The sequence below is a fragment of the Podarcis vaucheri genome (assembly GCF_965113315.1).
Source record: "Podarcis vaucheri genome assembly, chromosome: 9".
Taxonomy (NCBI): Eukaryota; Metazoa; Chordata; class Lepidosauria; order Squamata; family Lacertidae; genus Podarcis; species Podarcis vaucheri.
In genome coordinates, this window is record NC_138767.1 from 31,945,925 (window position 1) to 31,965,580 (window position 19,656).

The window sequence follows — 19,656 nt, forward strand, 5'->3', positions numbered from 1 at the left end:
ATTTCAATACAAGGCCAAATCAAGTTTCTGTAGAGCCAAACATCTGTATTTGTACATTCCTTCGTAGGAACCCTCTCTGTTCAACTGCAGTGTTCACTCATGCTTTATTTGGAGAACACATGGTGTAACCTGGCTTTGTTCTTGTCCAAAAAAACCCCCAACAAATTCTCCACCATGAACCTTAGAGCTGTAGCTCCAGATTCTCACTAGAACCTTCCAACTGTCAGCTCTAGTCCAGCAAAGCACTTTAGTCATAGGACTAGTTCCAGTCACTTCAGTGGCATTTGGTTTCAGCTTTGTCCACAGCCATAAATGTTTCATAGAACACAGTCAAGCATCACCAGCTTTCCAATTTTATGCCATTACATCTCTCTGCCCTATACTAAGCAGACTGCACTGTATTTGGTGCTGTGGAAGGGGCGTAGTTCAGCAGTTCCAGGTTCAACCCCTGCATCTCTAGATAAGACTAGGAGAGAATCTTGCCTAAACTCCTGGAGAGTCATTGCCAGTTAGTGCTCAGCTGGCACCATTGATTTGGCTCACTGTAAGGCAACTCCCTGTGTTGCTATGCAGAGTTTTGGATTAGGACCTGGGAGTGGAGGGTTCAAATCCCCATTCAGCCATGAAGATCACTGTATTACCTTATACCAAGTCACTGTCTCCCAACCTAATCTACTGTCATAGATCTATTGTGCTAGTGTCTGTTAGCAAATTGTAGAAACTGATAAACAGTAGCATTTAGATTATAATTGGGAAAAGGGAAATACAAGCTGCAAAACTGTGCCAGACAGACAATTCCTGGGTTAGCTTATTCAAACCAGCCTGGCGAGGCTAGCTAAGTGCAGAGCCATAAAGGAACAATGAGGAGCCATTAAAAGCAATTGGCAATGCAAAAAGCTATCCTCCTATCCTCTTCCCCCCTCCAAGGAGTCGACAGAGACTGGGGGGTTGAGAGGTTGCCAAGGTGCTGGGGAGGCATGATGTCACAGGGAAAATTTTCCCTTTTGAAATCTAAAGATGTTCTGGGAAGAATGAGGAGGAAGTAGGCAGAATCATCTTGGTGCCGGATGGAGGAGGCTGCCCTGAGAAGCCGGGTACCATGACTGGCTGCTGCTTGCTGAAACTATGAGATGGGCAATGAGAGACATTCTTTGGGTATAAGGTTCTGTACTATTGAAGAATGCATGTGTAAATATGTGCAGAATAATCCATATTTCTTAAAGGCTACTGCTGGGTTAGATGAGATAAAAACCAACAGTGATTTTGCTCCTTGGATGCCCCAAGATGGCCCTGTGGGGTGAGAAACAAAACATGCATTTCTTGCACTGTCCACTTTTGCCTCTGGCCTTGCCCACCACTGGAATGTGACACCAGGAAAATTGCACAAATGGAAATGTGGCCCCCAGTCTGAAAAGGGTTTCCCATTCCTGCTCCAAAAGACAATGTTTACACCCAATGTAGGGCTGGCTTCAAGGTCAATGGAAGCCTCCAGCAAACTGCTGTCTATGTGGCTATCTCCAGTGGACTTACTGGCTGTGAACAGCCAGTGCACCATATTAGATTTCCCACAATGCCTCAGTTTAAGGTAGTTGCCTGCTGCCAGGTGAAAAACGGTGGACGCAATTCTGAGCAGGTGTCAGTGCTTGTGGTCCTTTGGCACCTGCTGCCCTACTCCCCACACCACATCCTTTCAATCTAATATGTGATGGATGGTAAACAGTGCGTTTCAGTTTCACTCACTTATGAAAGCTATTACTGAGGGCAAGAGTTCAGAAGAAAAATAAAATCTATATAAAAGCAAGACACATGTTGTATTTGCAAGGCATTAACTGCCCGTTTATAATAAAGCAGATCATTCCTATTTTGTTGTTGTTGTTAATGGCTGGTTGTATTCAAGCCCAAGCCCAGTTTTTTTCTGATAATAAGCAGAGAAAATCCATAACAGGTGATCTTCAATAGCATAAGGCATTAGGGTGGTTCTCAAACCACAATCTCCAGCCACCATTTTCCAAAGCCTTGCCTGCGGCACCACCAGTGGTCCTTTCATTTGTGTAAGATCTGTGGGGTAATGACAGCCTACAGGCTTCAGTACCAGCCAGCATACCGTCAGCTGATCTCACAAGCCAATCAGAACCCGCTGGATGCTATAACACACCAACATATGAGGCAGACTGTCAGTGTGAGCAACTTGCTTTTTGGAGAAGATGCTGGACAGATGGGATTTGCCCCCACACTATGCCCACTCCATCTCTGCTTGCTCTAGAACTCAGTGTTGGTGCATCTGTGACATCACCAGTCTCTGCCTCTGGATTATTGTCTCTGTGCAATGAACCAACCCTCCAAGCACAAACTGTTTCTGAGCTTGGCTGAAGCCTTGCAAATAATACAAGAACACAGGTAGCTGACATACCAAGCTGGAGTATCTAGCTGAGATAACCATGCTCTACTTTGTCAGAGGCTGCATGCCTCTGAATACCTGTTGCTGGGAATCACAAGTGGGGAGAGTGGTGGTTGGCCAATGTGAAAACAGGATACTGGACTCAGTGGAGCTTTGACCTGATCCAGGCAATGGCTCTTCAGGGTTTCAAACAGAAGGCCTGTCTAGTTATATCAAGATATGCCAATGATTTAAACTGAGGCCTTATGTGATCACAGTATTGCTAAGGCACAGTCCAGCCCCATAAAATACACAATTTAGCCTAGTTTGTTCCAACGTTACAGTTCAATGGAAAAGCAAGCAAGAAACGGATTTAATTCAGAAAAGCTATCACCCAAATATGTGGACATGTACAGATAGAGACAGTACTTTATTCCTTAATCAGCTTAAACTGCCACCGTCTCTTTCTGGGCCCGCTAATCAGTTAAAAAGGCTTACACAACGATTAACTCGATTAAATGTAATTATGTCTATCACTAATAACTACAATAATAAGATTTAAATGAAGGATTAATAAATCCTAATTGAATCAGATTAAATGCTTATATCTACTAAAGTCTAATCTTTGTTTTCATTTGGCTCCTGAAGGTAATCCGTCAGTCTTTAAATAATGAGATCTAAATTTATTTACAGGCAAGAGGTTTTCAAGTTCTTGCTGTAAGAAATTAACCTGCTTTGAAATGTTTTCTTCAGTGCACGGCTACCCAGACTGCACAAGGCAGCCTAAAAGGACAGCGAAACCTATACAACAGGGAACTTCTGGACTCCCTATGCCATCAGCCTCAGCCAGCACCATCAGTGGTTAGGAATAATCAGAGCTGTAGACCAGCAATATATCTGGAGGGCCACAGTTTCCCAACCCTGCTACAGGTGCTACATATGAACTGCCTTTCTGGAAAACTATCAAGCCCAACATGATGTTTTACAGGGACACCAGGTCCCCAACATCTGAGATAGAGATTCTCCCTATCCCTACTACCCAAAACAATTTAAGGAGAGATTCCAGGAACTGAACCCATTTCTTCATCTAAGTGAAGTATGTGTTCTGCCATGGAGATAAGGGAGCTCTCACTGTCACTTAAAGTAATGGCTTCATAAGACTGAGCAGTCAATGGTGATTCTCCACGAAACCTATGCTCTACGTCCCAGGTTGAAGGAAATATGCTTCTGAGTAACAGCTACTGGAAACTGTGGGAGTGAAGAGTACAGTAGTACCTCGGGTACGCTTCAGGTTACAGACTCCGCTAACCCAGAAATAGTACCTCAGGTTAAGAACTTTGCTTCAGGATGAGAACAGAAATCACACGGCGGTGGCGCAGCAGCAGCAGGAGGCCCCATTAGCTAAAGTGGTGCTCCAGGTTAAGAACAGTTTCAGGTTAAGAACGGACCTCCAGAACGAATTAAGTTCTTAACCCGAGGTACCACTGTAACATATGCTCAAGCAAATCTCATGTACCACTGTACTCTTATGCTCAGGTCTTTCTTGCAAGAGGGGCATAGCAAGCTGCTCCGGCACCCAGAGCAGCGGGGGCAAGGCAAGCTGCCCATGGACGCAAGCCCCACACTGCCGTTTTGGGCAGCGTGGGGCCCCGAGCCACCATGTCACTCCCAGGAGAGAAGCGTGGCTTGGGCACGCTGCAAGCCAGGCCCCACGGTAAGTGCCTCCCCCCGTGGTGTACCATTTTGTCACCCCCTCAGGGATGACAACCAGGGCGAACCACTCCCCACCCCCTTCCAAAGTCCCTGTTTGCAAGCCTCCCATGGGCACCTGAATGGCCACTGTGAGAGCAGGATGCTGAATTAATGAGCCACTGGCTTTATCCAATAGGGTGATTCTTATGTTCTTACAAATCTGTCAATTTCAGTTTCTCTCAGTTTCTCATTTTTCTAATCTTCAATTCAGTTCTCCATGTTCCTATATCATGTTGTGCATTTAAAAAATAAATCCTCATGGAAAGTCTACAGCATTTTAACATGCTTTTTCCTAATATATGTAATTTTGCCTAATACACTACATTGCTGTATTTTCTTTTCACTAATATCTTCCTTTTTGTGCACACTTTACCCAAATAGATACCGTATTTTTCGCCCTATAGGACGCACTTTTTCCCCTCCAAAAATGAAGGGGAAATCTGGATGCGTCCTATGGGGCGAATGCAGGCTTTCGCTGAAGCTTGGAGAGTGAGAGGGGTCGGTGCGCACCAACCCCTCTCGCTCTCCAGGCTTCAGGAAGACATCAGCAGCCTAGGCAGCCCTGCGGAAATTCCCGCAGGGCTGTCTAGGCTGCGGATAGCAGCCTGCTTCCCGGAGCACCGGGCGTGCTGAAAGCAGAGCGCCCCGCGCACCGGACAGACATCCGCAGCGTGGGCAGCCCTGCAGGAGTTCCCCGCAGGGTTCCCCACGCTGCGGATAGCAGCCTGCTGCCCGGCGGACGGGGCGCCCTGAAGCAGAGCGCCCCGCGCGCCGGACAGACATCCGCAGTGTGGGGAGCCCTGCAGAAGTTCCCCGCAGGGCTCCCCATGCTGTGGATAGCAGCCTGCTGCCCGGTGGGCGGGGCGCCCTGAAACAGAGCGCCCCTCGCGCCAGGCAGACATGGGCCAGCCCCACAAGTTCGGGGGACAGCAGGGAGGCGCAGCGCCGCCATCCCGCTGTTCCTCGACCTGGTTCGGTTTCCCCAACCTGCTTTTGGGGGGGAAATAAAGGGAATTTTTCCCCTTTATTTCCCCCCAAAAAAACTAGGTGCGTCCTATGGGACGGAGCGTCCTATGGGACGAAAAATACGGTACATTTTTGAACACATTGCTTGGATGGAGAAATGCATTGTTTACTGTGGCCAGCAACATCTTTGCACCAGGTGTAGCATTTCCTGAAGAAGGCAAATATTACCTCTCTTATGCATGCCTTGGTTACATCGAGACACAACATTTATAGCACACTCTATTTGGAGCTGTATTTGAAAAGTATTCAGAAATGCTACCTGATTGTAACTAGGGATGGGCAAATCTGTCATTTTCAGTTTCTCTTGGTTTTCTATCTTAAATTCAGTTCCCCACATTTCCACACAGTTTGCAATTTTACAAAGCCCTCACAAAAACCCAGCATTTTAGTGTGACTTTCTCCTAAAATTCACATTTTTGTATACAATTTTGCCCAATATACACTTTTCTGAAAAACATATTTCCTCCAAGATAAGACATTACTGCCTCCTATTTTCACTAACAAATGGATCTTTCTGCATGTTACTTGCCTAGAAAAACTGCATTGCAAAATTTGGAAAAGTGTGAATTTTGAAAAAGGCTGTGTTGCCATCCATGCATTGTTTCTGAAAGTGTAGATCTGGTAGATTCACCTTTAAATGTGAATTGAATTAAAAGGAATAGGGATGGAGGAGAACTTCAAGTTTCATATCTCAGTTTTTTTTGGGGGGGACGACTTCCAGGAGTGTACACACAATGGCAGTGGAGACAAGCTTATCAGTGTGTGACACACACTCAACAGCTTTTATTCACATCCCTTGTACAATTCTCATGTATTGCTGCCCTGCATCATTTGAATGGCAAAGAGGACGAAAATGGTCTTATCTGTAATACTGGGATGCTTAATGCAAAGGAGCATTCAGGACATTGGATTTTCGGTTTACTTATTTATTTCCAATGCTCAAATCTAACTTGAGGCCTTCTCCATTCTGTGAGTCAGATACGACGCCTTTCAGGAAAGTGACAACATCTGTTTTCTAAAAAGACATCTGTTGGGGAAGTGAAGAAAGCTGCTTGTAGATAATGAAGAAATAATTAATTACAAGGGGGGAAATAGAATAAGATTAGAATCTGCATGTAATTAGCTGTACTTGAGATGCCAAAACATGGCTTGAGAAACATAATTAATGAGCTAGTAAGAATTCTTGGCGATTCCTTATAATGCCGGCAGAAGAAGGTATTACCATCTGCTTGGACCGTCTGCTGGGCAAGGGGCTGTGGAGCTGAAGACTACAGTTGCCAAGGAAATGCTGGAAATATGTGTCTGCTATACCTAAATCCCATGTCAACCTGAGGGTGGGGGATGGTGTGGCTATATGAGTGAAGAGGAGCTCTGCATATTTCAAGATCAGGATCACAGAACATGCCAACAAGCAAACATTCTCACGTTTCCCACAAATGCAAGTGTGTTGCAGGGCTCCATATGAAACTACTCAGCAAGATGGTCAGTTTTCCACTTAATCTGAGGCAGAGAAGTTTATTTAATTAAAGCCTTTGCATATGCCAGAAAGCACTCCAAAATTATAAATAATGGATCCATTTGACATTTATCTATCCTGTTTGCTGTATATGCTAATCAAGGCAATTTTATGCTCTTGGTTTCAGTCTGTTTTACCCAATGCATTGCTGTTATTTTTCTAGCATTCCTGTGTTTTTATTTTGAAGTTGCATTGGGGGCCCTTCTAGGCATGGTTGAAATTTTTAAATGAATAAACAAGATTTAAACAAAAACATAAACCTGCTATGTAGCCATTATAACTGATGAGCTAATCTTATTTAGGGTCATCTGAGGAAGGATATTATTACATTTATTTCTCACATTTCCTCCAGAGAGCTCAAGATGGCAAATATTTTTCTCCCCTCCCCCATTTTATACAATCTGAAGAGAATCCCCTCCCCCCATTTTATCCTCACAACAATCCTGAGAAGATGGATTAGGCTGAGAGCTGGTGACTTGCCCAAGGGCCACCAGTCAGGTTCATGGCCAAGTGGGATTAGAATAGGGTTGCCATATTTCAAAAAGTGAAAATCCAAACAGACAAGTTGTTGAACTTTTTTTCAGAATCGCCACCCAAAAAAAGAGGTTTTGAGCTATATTAAATGAAATTCACAAAACTCTACACTTCCAACATGGGCTGCTGTACATCCGGATTTTCCTGGACATTTCAGTGATTTTCGCCTGGATTCTGCTAACAAGGGCCGAATACCAGCTATGTCTGGGAAATTCCAGGCATATGGCAACCCTAAAATAGAACCTTGCTCTCCTAGGTCCAACATGTTAACTACTACACCACATTGGCTCTCTAAATAAAGACTAATGAGATAATAAGCATTTTGCTCCAGGTCCTATCAGAGATGAGACTTGACCATTGTTCTGCATATTGATTTTATTAAGCTGAGCTTTGGTGGCCTGGTATGAGTTTTCAAGATAAAGTGGGCTTAAAAATTAACTGTGTATTTGTGTAAGAGCCCCATCAAGAACATCTCACCCTGCCTCAGCCAGGCAAAACCCTTCAAATTCTACATGACGCAGTATTTCTGTTTGCCTGACAGGCAGTCATTCTGTCTCTTAAATGATTAAAAGATTAACCAGCCTAGCATCCATTGCCATTGGAAATTAGGGGGTTGTCAATAAATATCTTGGCCTCGTTGAAAAGTATATGCATTCCTCTTTCTCTAGAGCACAATTCAAAGTGTTGGTACTGACCTTTAAAGCCCTAAACGGCCTCGGCCCAGTATACCTGAAGGAGCGTCTCCACCCCCATCGTTCAGCCTAAAGTCCAGCTCCAAGGGCCTTCTGGTGGTTCCCTCACTGCGAGAAGCTACAGGGATTCAGGCAGAGGGTCTTCTTGGTAGTGGTGCCCGCCCTGTGGAACGCCCTTCAATCAGATGTCAAAGAAATAAACAACTATCTGACGTTTAGAAGATATCTGAAGGCAGCCCAGTTTAGAGAAGTTTTTTTAATGACTGATGTTTCAAGGTATTTTTACTCTTTTGTTGGAAGCGGCCCAGTGTGGCTGGGGAAACCCAGCCAGATGGGAGGGGTATAAATAAATTATTATTATTATTATTATTATTATTATTATTATTATGCTGATGCTGACAGGATAGGCAAGCTGACTGATAGCCAGAATCTGAACTTTCTTCTTTACCATAAGGAAATGTGTCAAATTGCTTCTAATTTTATTCTACTTATTTATTCATTCATTCATTCATTCATTTAACAAAATTTATATACCACTTGGTGGTGGTTTATTTTTTATTAATATTATTTTAGCCCTCTAATTGAATTTTCCTGGTTATGGAAGGTAAGGCCCAGCAAGAGGCAGAATAACCATACCTGCAATCTGAACAGTGCATAAGTCTGCCATCTCTACTGTTCTGTTGTTATGGGGGTAAACAGATAGTCAGTTTGATGATGTTTGCTGACTTCCCTTCATGAAGCAGCAACCAGAAAATATCCATACAAAGATACACATCCTCACTTTTTATATGCAAGCACATCAAAGTTGGCTTAGTATAAACCTAGAGAGGCCTAATATAAATTATGTCAATGTGTCGTGGGAATCATTGCAGCCCCTATCACCGATACACTTTCTATTTCTATTTCTTTACTCTGTTTCACTTTGATTTTGTTCATTGAGCTGTTTTGATTTTGATTGGGATTTTGTACACCACACCGGCGTATTTTTTTTATATGAGCCAACAGTATAGAAATGAATAAAATAAATAAAATGTCTCACTAATGTGCTGAACGATTTGTGACTCACCACTAATCATGTGGCACAGCCTGCAAAGGACTCAGCAGACCCGTTTTTGCTACCCAACTGGGACTTCCAAACTTGGGAGGGGCTGTCAAACACTGGCAAGCTGCACTACGTGGTTGGTGGGCTACATTCAGCTTGGTAGGTCACAAGTCATATACTGTCCTGGCTTAGTTCCACAAGTCTCTGTTCAAGCTGCTGTCATCCTTATTCCCGCTCTGTAACTTTAATACAATGCTGCTTTACTGTTGCTTTTAACTTATCCTTATATACCTTATATGCCAGACAACTTGGTATTTTTACTTATTTACTACTTCTCCGTCAAAGGTCAAAATTACTGAATGTTCAAAAAGACCCGGTCAGCATAAATGTTATTTTCACAGACTAGGATATCAATGAGGCAGGTTTTTTAAGACTAGCATGATTCAATGTGTTGGGTTAGAACCTGGGAGACTTAGAATCAAATCCAAACTTGCCTCAAGCAAGTTGTTCTCTTGGCCTCCGTTCACTTTCTATAAAATGTAAATAGGAGTCACCTATATGAGTGTTGTGGGGATAAATGAGGTAAAGGCTATACATCACTTTGTACATTAAATGTGCTACATGCAGTATAATAATATTACAGAGCTATCCCATAACCAGTCATTTATTACATGGCCACGGTCCCAAACTCTCCATTTCCACAAAGGCTCTTCTATCAAGAGTGTGATTAAGATACCAGCCTATAATGTGTCCAAATTCATCTCTGATACTAGTTGATGTAATATATCTATGTTGGGGCTCTGCAATCAATGGAATAGAGATTGTCACTTTTAAGTAAAGCTTGTATAGAAAAGAAGAAAACAGACACAATCTTAAATCCAAATGGATGGGATTATGCTTTCAAAAGAACAAGGGGGGGAAACTTCCACCCTTCCTTCCAAGTCAAGTGTTGAGGATAGGGACCTATCTTGACTTGATTATATACTGTGTTCAGCTTTTACAAGGAGTTCAAATTAAAATAGTATGTGTGCCCAGCATTATGGGCAGAAGCCATCAATTTGTTATTTTTGTACAAAAGCCCAAGAGCATGGGATAGGCACATTGACTAAATGAAAATAAGTAACTAAATAAGTCTAGCCATTTCTAAAAATAGCCTCCAAGCCAGCCATGGAAAACAGAGCTATTTCACACATAGTCGCCTCAAACGTCTCAGGCCATAAGAAGCAGAGATGGAGGAGAAAAGCTCTCTCCAAATTCCATTTCCCATAAACCACAAGCCCTAAAACCTTTCAGGCCATTTGGCATGACTACATGTGTCTTATCTCCTCAATCGGCACCAAATGATTCAAGTTGTGAGCTTTTTCAAGGTCCTGAAAACTGCCTTGCTATATTTAAGTAGCAACAACCAAACTCAATTCATGTATGCAGCAATGTTTTCCTTGTACACAGAAAGTACAAAGTGCACTTATGACAATAGATTGGACTGAAGCCGCTAGGACACTTCCATTTCTTCATGTACTATTTTCTTGTTCGGGCTATCAATGACTTTCATCTAAGCTTGTCTGAATGTCCTTGTGAAGATCTGTAGTTAAGACAACAGCGGTAAGGTAAGGTGTGATCCAAAAACATCATTATTAGGCCCATCTACAAGTTCATAATACAAATTGAAGGGCAGGCTCATTGCCATGTCCAGCTAATAAAAACCGAGATACAAAACAATGGAGACTACGGGACGCGGGTGGCGCTGTGTGTTAATCCACAGAGCCTAGGGCTTGCCGATCGGAAGGTCAGCAGTTCGAATCCCCATGACGGAGTGAGCTCCCGTTGCTCATCCCTACTCCTGCCAACCTAGCAGTTCAAAAGCATGTCAAAGTGCAAGTAGATAAGTAGGAAGGTAGGTAAACTGGCAGGAAGGTAAACGGCATTTTCGTGCACTGTTCTGGTTCACCAGAAGCAGCTTAGTCATGCTGGCCGCATGACCCGGAAGCTGTACGCCGGCTCCCTCGGCCAATAAAGCGAGGTGAGTGCTGCAACCCCAGAGTCGGTCACGACTGGGCCTAATGGTCAGGGGTCCCTTTACCTTTAAACAATGGAGAAAGCAAACCTCGTTGAGTTCTATGAAACCTAAGCCTCTAAAAGAAAGTACCCATGAATCATGTGCATGAAAAAGAACGTGGCACAGCTCTCCTCCATGGGAGGGAGGGAAAGAAACCACACTTGCTGGCTCTGCCCCAACACTGCCACTGTGCCAGTCCTGCCCATACATGTTCAGTACAATGCCTGCAAAGGAGCGCCTACATGCAAGGTATATACTGTAGCAGGCATCCCCAACCTTCGGCCCTCCAGATGTTTTGGACTACAATTCCCATCATCCCTGACCACTGGTCCTGTTAGCTAGGGATCGTGGGAGTTGTAGGCCAAAACATCTGGAGGGCTGCAGGTTGGGGGTGCCTGGTATATAGTGTATGCACATAAGCCTCCACAGGTTCAGGAATCTTGTCCAACAAAGGTTCCTGATCACATGGAAGCCCGTGCAGGTAGTGATTGTTGGACTCAGGTCTTGCTATGGGGCTTTCCATAGACATTTGGTTGGCCACTGTCAGAGCAGAATGCTGGACTACATGCATCATTGTCCTGATCCAGCCGTGTTCTTATGTGTACACTTTCCTTTAGATACATTGCACTGGATGCTGGGGCAGGGCAGCCGGGCATGTGTAGTTTGGGGCAGCAGCAGTAGGGATGTCCCTACTCCCCCCTTCATATGTTAGCACATGCATGGGGAAGAATAACTGAAGAGGGGTTTTGGTCACATGTAAACGGCATTTTTCCATGGGTGAGCATTCAATCATGCCACCTCCTACCTGCCTTTTGAAGTGATGCAATCCTAGGCTTAGCTTGGACTTTTCCTGTACATTTGAATTCTCGCATTTGCTTTTAGCAGCAAATCATAGGAGTGATACTGGAGGTACTATCTACTGTCTTGGTCCATCATAGATATTCAAGTTATTTGCCGGGGGTGAAAGGTGATCCATACCCTAGTTTTCATGTTAGTTGCAAGAAGCAAACACTTCAAACATAAATATGCACCATTAGATTTAGAATGTGTTTGATAGATGAATGACTCAAATCTTCATTCCCTTATGTTTTTCCAAAAAGCATTTAAACTAATTTTGGCACTTCTCTACAATAAAAGTCCCTTTCTTTAGAGTCCTAGCCTATGCAAATGTAAACCACTTGGCTGCAACACTGTTCCTTATTATATGATTTAATCATAGGGAAGGGGGGAGGGAATCAATTGATCATGTTGTTTGGATAACAGCTTGGGTAAAAAAATAATTCTCCTGTTGTTTCAACAGACCGGGAGAGGGGGGGTTGTTCTGACTATTTAAAATACTTGCACATTTTCAAGCAGCAGGAAACATCAGTGTGCCACTGCAATAATGGTCCATGTACAGTCATACCTCATGTTACGTTTGCTTCAGGTTGCGCATTTTCAGGTTGGGTCCCGCAGCAACCCGGAAGTACCGGAAAGGGTTACTTCCAGGTTTCGCTGCTCGCTCATGCGCAGACGCGCTAAATGACATCACGTGCATGCACAGAAGCGGCAAATCGCGACCTGCACATGCGCAGACGCGGGTTGCGTTCTTTTCAGGTTGCGAACGGGCCTCCAGAATGGATCCCATTCACAACCAGAGGTACCACTGTATTTCTTAAGCTTAAGTGGTCCATCACATCTGGAAAGCACCAGTTTGGTGAAGGCTGGTTTAAGATCATCAGCTACTTCTTTGGTCACTTTTGCCTGCGCTAGCCCTCAAGGCAACCTGTTTGCCTATTGCCTTCTTTTAAGTTCAACATGAATTTCACCTCCTTAGATTCAAAGTTCCATGGCACATGGAAAACTGCACAAAGCCAGAACCCGTTTTGTGGGGCTTGGCGAAAAGCTTCTCCTCATCCTTTACTTTCAGCGATTGCTTTCTATACTGTTTACATTTTTTCTCAATAACAGAACTCCACCCTGTTTACTTTGTTTCCCAGAGAACTTTGTTTAGCCAACAACATCATGCTTAAATGGAATTCCCTAGTAGGAGGCAGAAATGGCAAAAGAGGACCAATTAATGGAAAACAGATCAGTCTACTACACAAAGCACCGGTAAAAAAACAAATGCCTTTCTAATTCTGGTTTTATTTCCAGAGCACATCATGGGAATGCATGCTTGTTTACTGACACATATATATTTTCACATGATGTCATTGTAAAACTCTGGTTACTACCCTACCCTTCTATCATGAAATTTTCAATCTCTCTATCCCCTCATTTTCTAGACACCTGCCTTCTAATATATCTCATAAAATCTCAAAGTGTCTGATTTGGATTGGAATTGATAGGCAGGCAGGCAAACAAAGATGAATTTAAAAACAGCTGACTTTTAAAAAGAACTCTTATTATCTTATGCTCCATGGCTCTTTTTTCACTATACAATGAACAGTAATAAAATGGCATATTTGTTTGGCAAATACATGAAACAATTTTTTAAACATGATCCGAGAAATGCTTTTGATCACTATCTTTAGAACTATAGGCTTAAAAAACAGTATAAAATTGAACAGTCCTGTGATCTATTCACAGAACAATCCAAGTCTTCCATATCCCTGCTCAGGGCAAGATCGCCAAGACAGCTGGATATTGTACCAGTTAATTTTATTATATTCATATATATTCAACAATTTTATTTATACCACAAAAGGTATAATATAAGTACAGAGTAAAAGGGGAAATCATTTGATTTTTTGCTTGTGCAAATAATGTGAAGGTATTGCACTTGGCCCTGGAAGGATTCGGATTGTGACGAGAAAAGGTCAAGCTAATCAGAAATAGTCACTCTAGAGACTAGATAGCAATCTTCTAAATTTGCTTATTTGTAGTCTCAAATAGCTGAAAGACACATACACAGAAGTCTTTCGAGGTTTAACCCGTGTGTCTTTTCATTTTCACCTGTCTGGTGCCATCTAGCGGTTCCAAATTGCTACTGAATTTTTAAAAAAATCTCATTGGCTAATCCCACCGCCTCCTAAACAGTTAGGCTAGACAAGGAAACCTTAAAAAAAAAACCACTCAAAAGAGAAACTAGAGAGCTGAACAACACTTAAACAGTCAAATTTGTAAAAGCTTTACACTTCACACTGAAATATGTGAAACATGGTTGTGGTGGGGCAGCCTGAGAGAATAAATGGATACTCTTGGAAACAAGTCACAGAAAGTATGATGCTCACAAAATTGTAAACCCAATCCATACAACTTAATAGAAAAAGGCTGGAGAACAAAGAAAAAGCCTATTGTGGGACTGGGGTGTTAGTCTGTATGTTATCTGTGGGGCTCATCCAAGCCTGTGGTTTTAGATCTGTAAATTGGGATTTGGTAAGTGGAATGAACTGGTGAAGTGAACAAACAAGTCTCTTTCTGAAGTTTAAAGTCCTACCCAGGCCTGTTAAGCATATATTTGCATGTGAAATAATATCGGGCACATGGCATGGGCTGCCATGGGGCATTTCAGACCAACCTACAGATGTGTGGCTGGACAGCCAGCTATTAGGGATGATGTAGTATGGGACCTTCCTGCAATGACAAAGAGTTGGACAAGAGGACATCTGAATGAGGTTCTTTCCAGCTCTGTGATTCTATGTTACACTTGATCTTACTCATTTTATTTTAAAAAAGAGATTTCACAGTGGTTTAAATAAACAATAAAAAAACCAACACAGCCATCAAAATATTTACAAGAAACAAAACAGAATTTAAAAATCCAAATAAACGGCACTAAATAAAAAAGCAAGTACCATTTTTAAAATCAGCTGATAGTGGGAGTCATTCAACAGAACTTAAACTGTTTTCAAATATATTATGGTGAGTTTTCAAAAAAATGTTTTAAGCTCTTGTAGCAATTCGAAAGCAGATAGGGTATGTGGAACTCTGGAGACAGTGCCAAGAAGGCTCTTCTCTAGCCTTCAAATCAACAGCAAGTGTTTCAGCTGTCTCATAGTTGTCTTCAGGGCAGACGGCAAATGACATTTAGTGTTTGTCCCCAATGTTTTGTTCATTTCTTTTTACAAGCTGAAGCCATGGAGGCTGCAGTCTACAGCCAAAAGCCAACAAGGTGATGTGGGGGAGACTTCTTCACCCTGTCACCTTATGCCATTTATCTACTAAAACAGAAAGTGACGATAGACAGATGCTGAATTCATGCTAGCAAAAAGAACCAATCAAGAACTTCATACAAGAGTTTTGACTTCAAATCTACTACCAGGAAGATGGAGCTAAAGAACTGATCATGGCATTCCTCCTTAATCTGTTATACCGTTTAGTCTTTCACACCTCTGGAGAATGAACTGAGGCCATTACAAATAAACAAAGAATACTATGCATTACGTTCTTTTTTCTGTGAAACAAAAGCACAGTGTTTTTACATGATAAATTATCCCCAACATATTGTGCTGCAGGATATGGGTATTTATTGATCAAATAAGGTAAAGGTAAAGGGACCCCTGACCATTAGGTCCAGTCTTGACCAATTCTGGGGTTGCAGCGCTCATCTCGCTTTACTGGCCGAGGGAGCTGGCGTACAGCTTCCAGGTCATGTGGCCAGCATGACTAAGCCGCTTCTGGCGAACCAAAGCAGCACACAGAAACGCTGTTTACCTTCCCGCCGGAACGGTACCTATTTATCTACTTGCACTTTGACGTGCTTTCGAACTGATCAAGTAAGGTAAAGGTAAAGGTACCCCTGCCCGAACGGGCCAGTCTTGACAGACTGTGGGGTTTGTGCGCCCATCTCACATCTAGAGGCCGGGGGCCAGCGCTGTCCGGAGACACTTCCGGGTCACGTGGCCAGCGTGACAACGCTGCTCTGGCGAGCCAGAGCCGCACACGGAACGCCGTTTACCTTCCCGCTGGTAAGCGGTACCTATTTATCTACTTGCCCCCGGAGGTGCTTTCGAACTGCTAGGTGGGCAGGCGCTGGGACCGAGCAGCGGGAGCACACCCCGCCGCGGGGATTCGAACCGCCGACCTTTCGATCGGCAAGCCCTAGGCGCTGAGGCTTTAGCCCACAGCGCCACCCGCGTCAAGTAGTGGAGGCCTAATCTAAGACACACAATCAAAGGTGCCCAACAGTGTTGTTTGTAATAATAACCTAATTCTACCCTCATCTCATTCAAGGCTCTCAGAATCAGTGGAGGCGGAAGAAGGCAGTTTTTGCAAATTCTCTTGCAGTCCTCAATGCCACCTCCCCCTGCTCCCTGCTTACAAATGGGATTGGGGGACCAAACGCTAGATTGTTTTGATCTGAAAGACAGCTAACTTGATATTTTTATCTACTCCTTGATGATACCTGATGGGCTCTTATTTGTATATGTTTTATTACAAATATTGTGCGTTTAAGTTCTATTTTTCCTCTCTGATTATTCGGGGGGAGGTGTTATTGGGTTGTTCTTGTTTTTATTTTGATTATGTATTTTGTGTTTTTATATTGTGATTTTATCCTGTGAACCACCCTGAGACCTGTGGGTATAGGGTGATATATAAATTGAATGAAAGAGGAGGAGGAGGAGGAGGAGGAGGAGGAGGAGGAGGAGGAGGAGATTGCCTCCTCTGAAAAATCAATAGTGTTGGAACGAACCAAAAGACAATCTAGCCTAACCCCCTGTTCCAAGGCAAGACCAGCTGCATGCAGATCAGCACACACAAACCAAATGACAGTATCAAGAACTGAATGCAGATGCACCGTGTAACAGAGTCAGCAGTACATGGAACTGCAGTTGACTCAAGAAAGCTTAGTCTTAAGATGAAGCTGTAAACAAAATAAATGACAGGTTCACCAACCCCCCCTGATCTGCAGGGAAACTCTTACCTAGGAAGAGTTCAGTGGTTGAGCACAGATTTCGCATTCAGAAGGTCTGGGGTTCAGTCTCGAAAGTTTCTAACAAAAGTGGGGAAACAGCATGTCCCAGTTTTTCCAGGTCTCTTGCAATGTATGTGATGGGAGCTGTAATCCAACAGCTCCCACAAGTTCCCCATCCCTGATTTAGAACATTTGGGAAAGGCTAATAATGCACAGAGTTCTGGTTCTGAAAGGTATGGTTATTCTGAGCTGAATAATAATAGCCCCATGTATAGTCAGCCCCATGTATAGTTCATTGCACAAAAAGGCACATTATGACCACAAATGAAAAGCCCATACCCCAAAAGTTTGGATAAAACTCCAAGCCTCCCAGAAGCCTTTTTTTCTTGAGAGTTTTCTCCCCTGCCCCTTTGGACAGCCTATGTATTCCATTGCCAAATTAAACTTTTAAAAATGGGGTTCTTTTTTGTTCAACTAAAACCACACAAGTTTGGAGAATCTCAAATAAACAGACATGTGAGAAGCTTTGGTAAAGTTTCAGACAACTATTCTAATTTTCATTCTTTTGTGGGGGAAATGGAGAGAGAGTTGTTTTTCTTAAAAGTTCATTCTTCCCTTATGAACTGGGGGGCTTCAGTTTTCCCTTGAAAGTAGGGACGTGAGGATTCCCCACATGTTAACCAAAGGATGCATTTAGAGCTTGCACATTTTTTGCAACTCCCTTTGCTAAACACAGGGTTGCTCTCGGAAAAACACAGGCTGTCTGCCTACAGCAGATAGAGTCAATATCCTGACCTCTTTCTGGGAGCAAGTGATTTTGAGACATCATAAAATTAACTCAGAATTAGCTTTCATGTTTCCTAAAGTCTCAGTATAGGCAACTTCCATATCCAAAACCATTCAATTTTTTAAAACACTTAAAAACTCCCTGTATTCCGTTCAGTTGCCCCTGTATGCTTTTTCTTATATTCAAATTACAAATCAATTTAATCTCATTGATTACAGAGTTTCATCATCTAGCAACTGACCTTCATCCTCCTTGGTAGGTGACAAACTCTTCAAAGACTGAATGCAACTCAAGCCAGAACTCAGTATAATATACACTCAGGCACTTCCTGAACTGAGTCTTTGTAAGTAGATATCATTTCCTGGTGCCTGTGGTGAGGATTTAGAATCCTTTGGAACATTGGCTGCAGGAGGTTTGGAGAATTATATCAAATGCACACACATGTGCAGTTCTTTAATCACTACCTGGCTGCAATGTCACCAGCAGCCTTACAAAAGGGCAACACTAGGTGTTTGCAATCCACATTTAAAGCTACCAGAAGTAACCAGTTTTCTCCATACACAGTAGCTTAAACATCTATAGATAAATTTATAGCTACCCCATTTCAAATGGCTTTAAGGGTACTCTGAAAGCACCATCGTATGTTTGCTAGCAGCAGGAGGAGGAGAGGACAGAGGGTGAAGAAAGACCTGTGACTGGAGGGGGGCTCCTCCCATTCTTTGGACCCCCTTTCCTGGAACTGGGTGCGGACACACAGCTGTGGGGAGCCTGAGGAAATGCCATCCACCTTGAGCCTGCCCATAAAAAGCTGTAAGGCATAGTGATTTATCTTATGCAGAAGTTTTGTACAATTCAAACGTAAATTCAAGCCCAGTCAACTGAAGTTGCCCGTAATTACATTCTCCTTTGGCTGACTCCCCTTCAAAATCACCCTTGTGGGATCATCTATATGTGATTTAGGTGCACATATGCGGGTGGTGCTGTGGGTTAAACCACAAAGCCTAGGACTTGCCGATCAGGTCAGCGGTTCGAATCCCCGCGATGGGGTGAGCTCCGGTTGCTCGGTCCCAGCTCCTGCCAACCTAGCAGTTCGAAAGCACGTCAAAGTGCAAGAAGATAAATAGGTACCGCTCTGGCAGGAAGGTAAATGGCGTTTCTGTGCGCTGCTCTGGTTTGCCAGAAGCGGCTTAGTCATGCTGGCCACATGACGCGGAAGCTGTACACCGGCTCCCTCGGCCAATAAAGTGAGATGAGCACCACAAGCCCAGAGTCGGCCATGACTGGACCTAACAGTCAGGGGTCCCTTTACCGTTACCTTTATGCTCTTTGATTACTAATGTGCAGTGCAGTCTTATCAATATCTACTTAGAAGAAGGTCCTATTGAGTCTAGGTAAGCAAGTATAGGATTGCAGCCTTCACGAACTTGAGATTGCTATCTGGATGCCCTGTTGGGCCTGGTCAACCCTCAGGACTTGTAGCTTTGCCAAAGCATCTTAGCATTAACTGTCCTGATTCAGCATCTGTAGGGAACCTGGTTAAAGTCAAGAAGGGATTCACAGACATGCAGACCAAAGACAGGCAATTATTTTAGCCTGTTATATTTAGACAATTATAGAGCTGGACGATCTTGTAACAGATGAACATAAAGAAAAGTAATGAATTCTTTGATCGTCCATCATGTTCATTTTGTGTTCCAGCATTATTCTTTGTGAAATAATGCATATCAAGCAGGAATTGCTAAGCACTGACAACTCTGACTGAATGCCTTTTTAAAAAAAACTCAGAGCCAAGAGTGTAATAATTGATGCTGCATGAGGTGTTATGTGCTACTAATGCCAAATTGGCTTTAGATTGCATCCTTTTTTCCAGTTTACACAGTCCCTAATTTGCCAATCCTACTGGTGACATGAACGTCTAATGGAGATGTTGACAATAAAATAGTCTAGTTAACACATAGTGATTTATTGCTATTCCCCACATCCTTGCATCTCAAGGAAAAAAAGAGAATAGATCTTTTAGTATCTGAGTATGTTT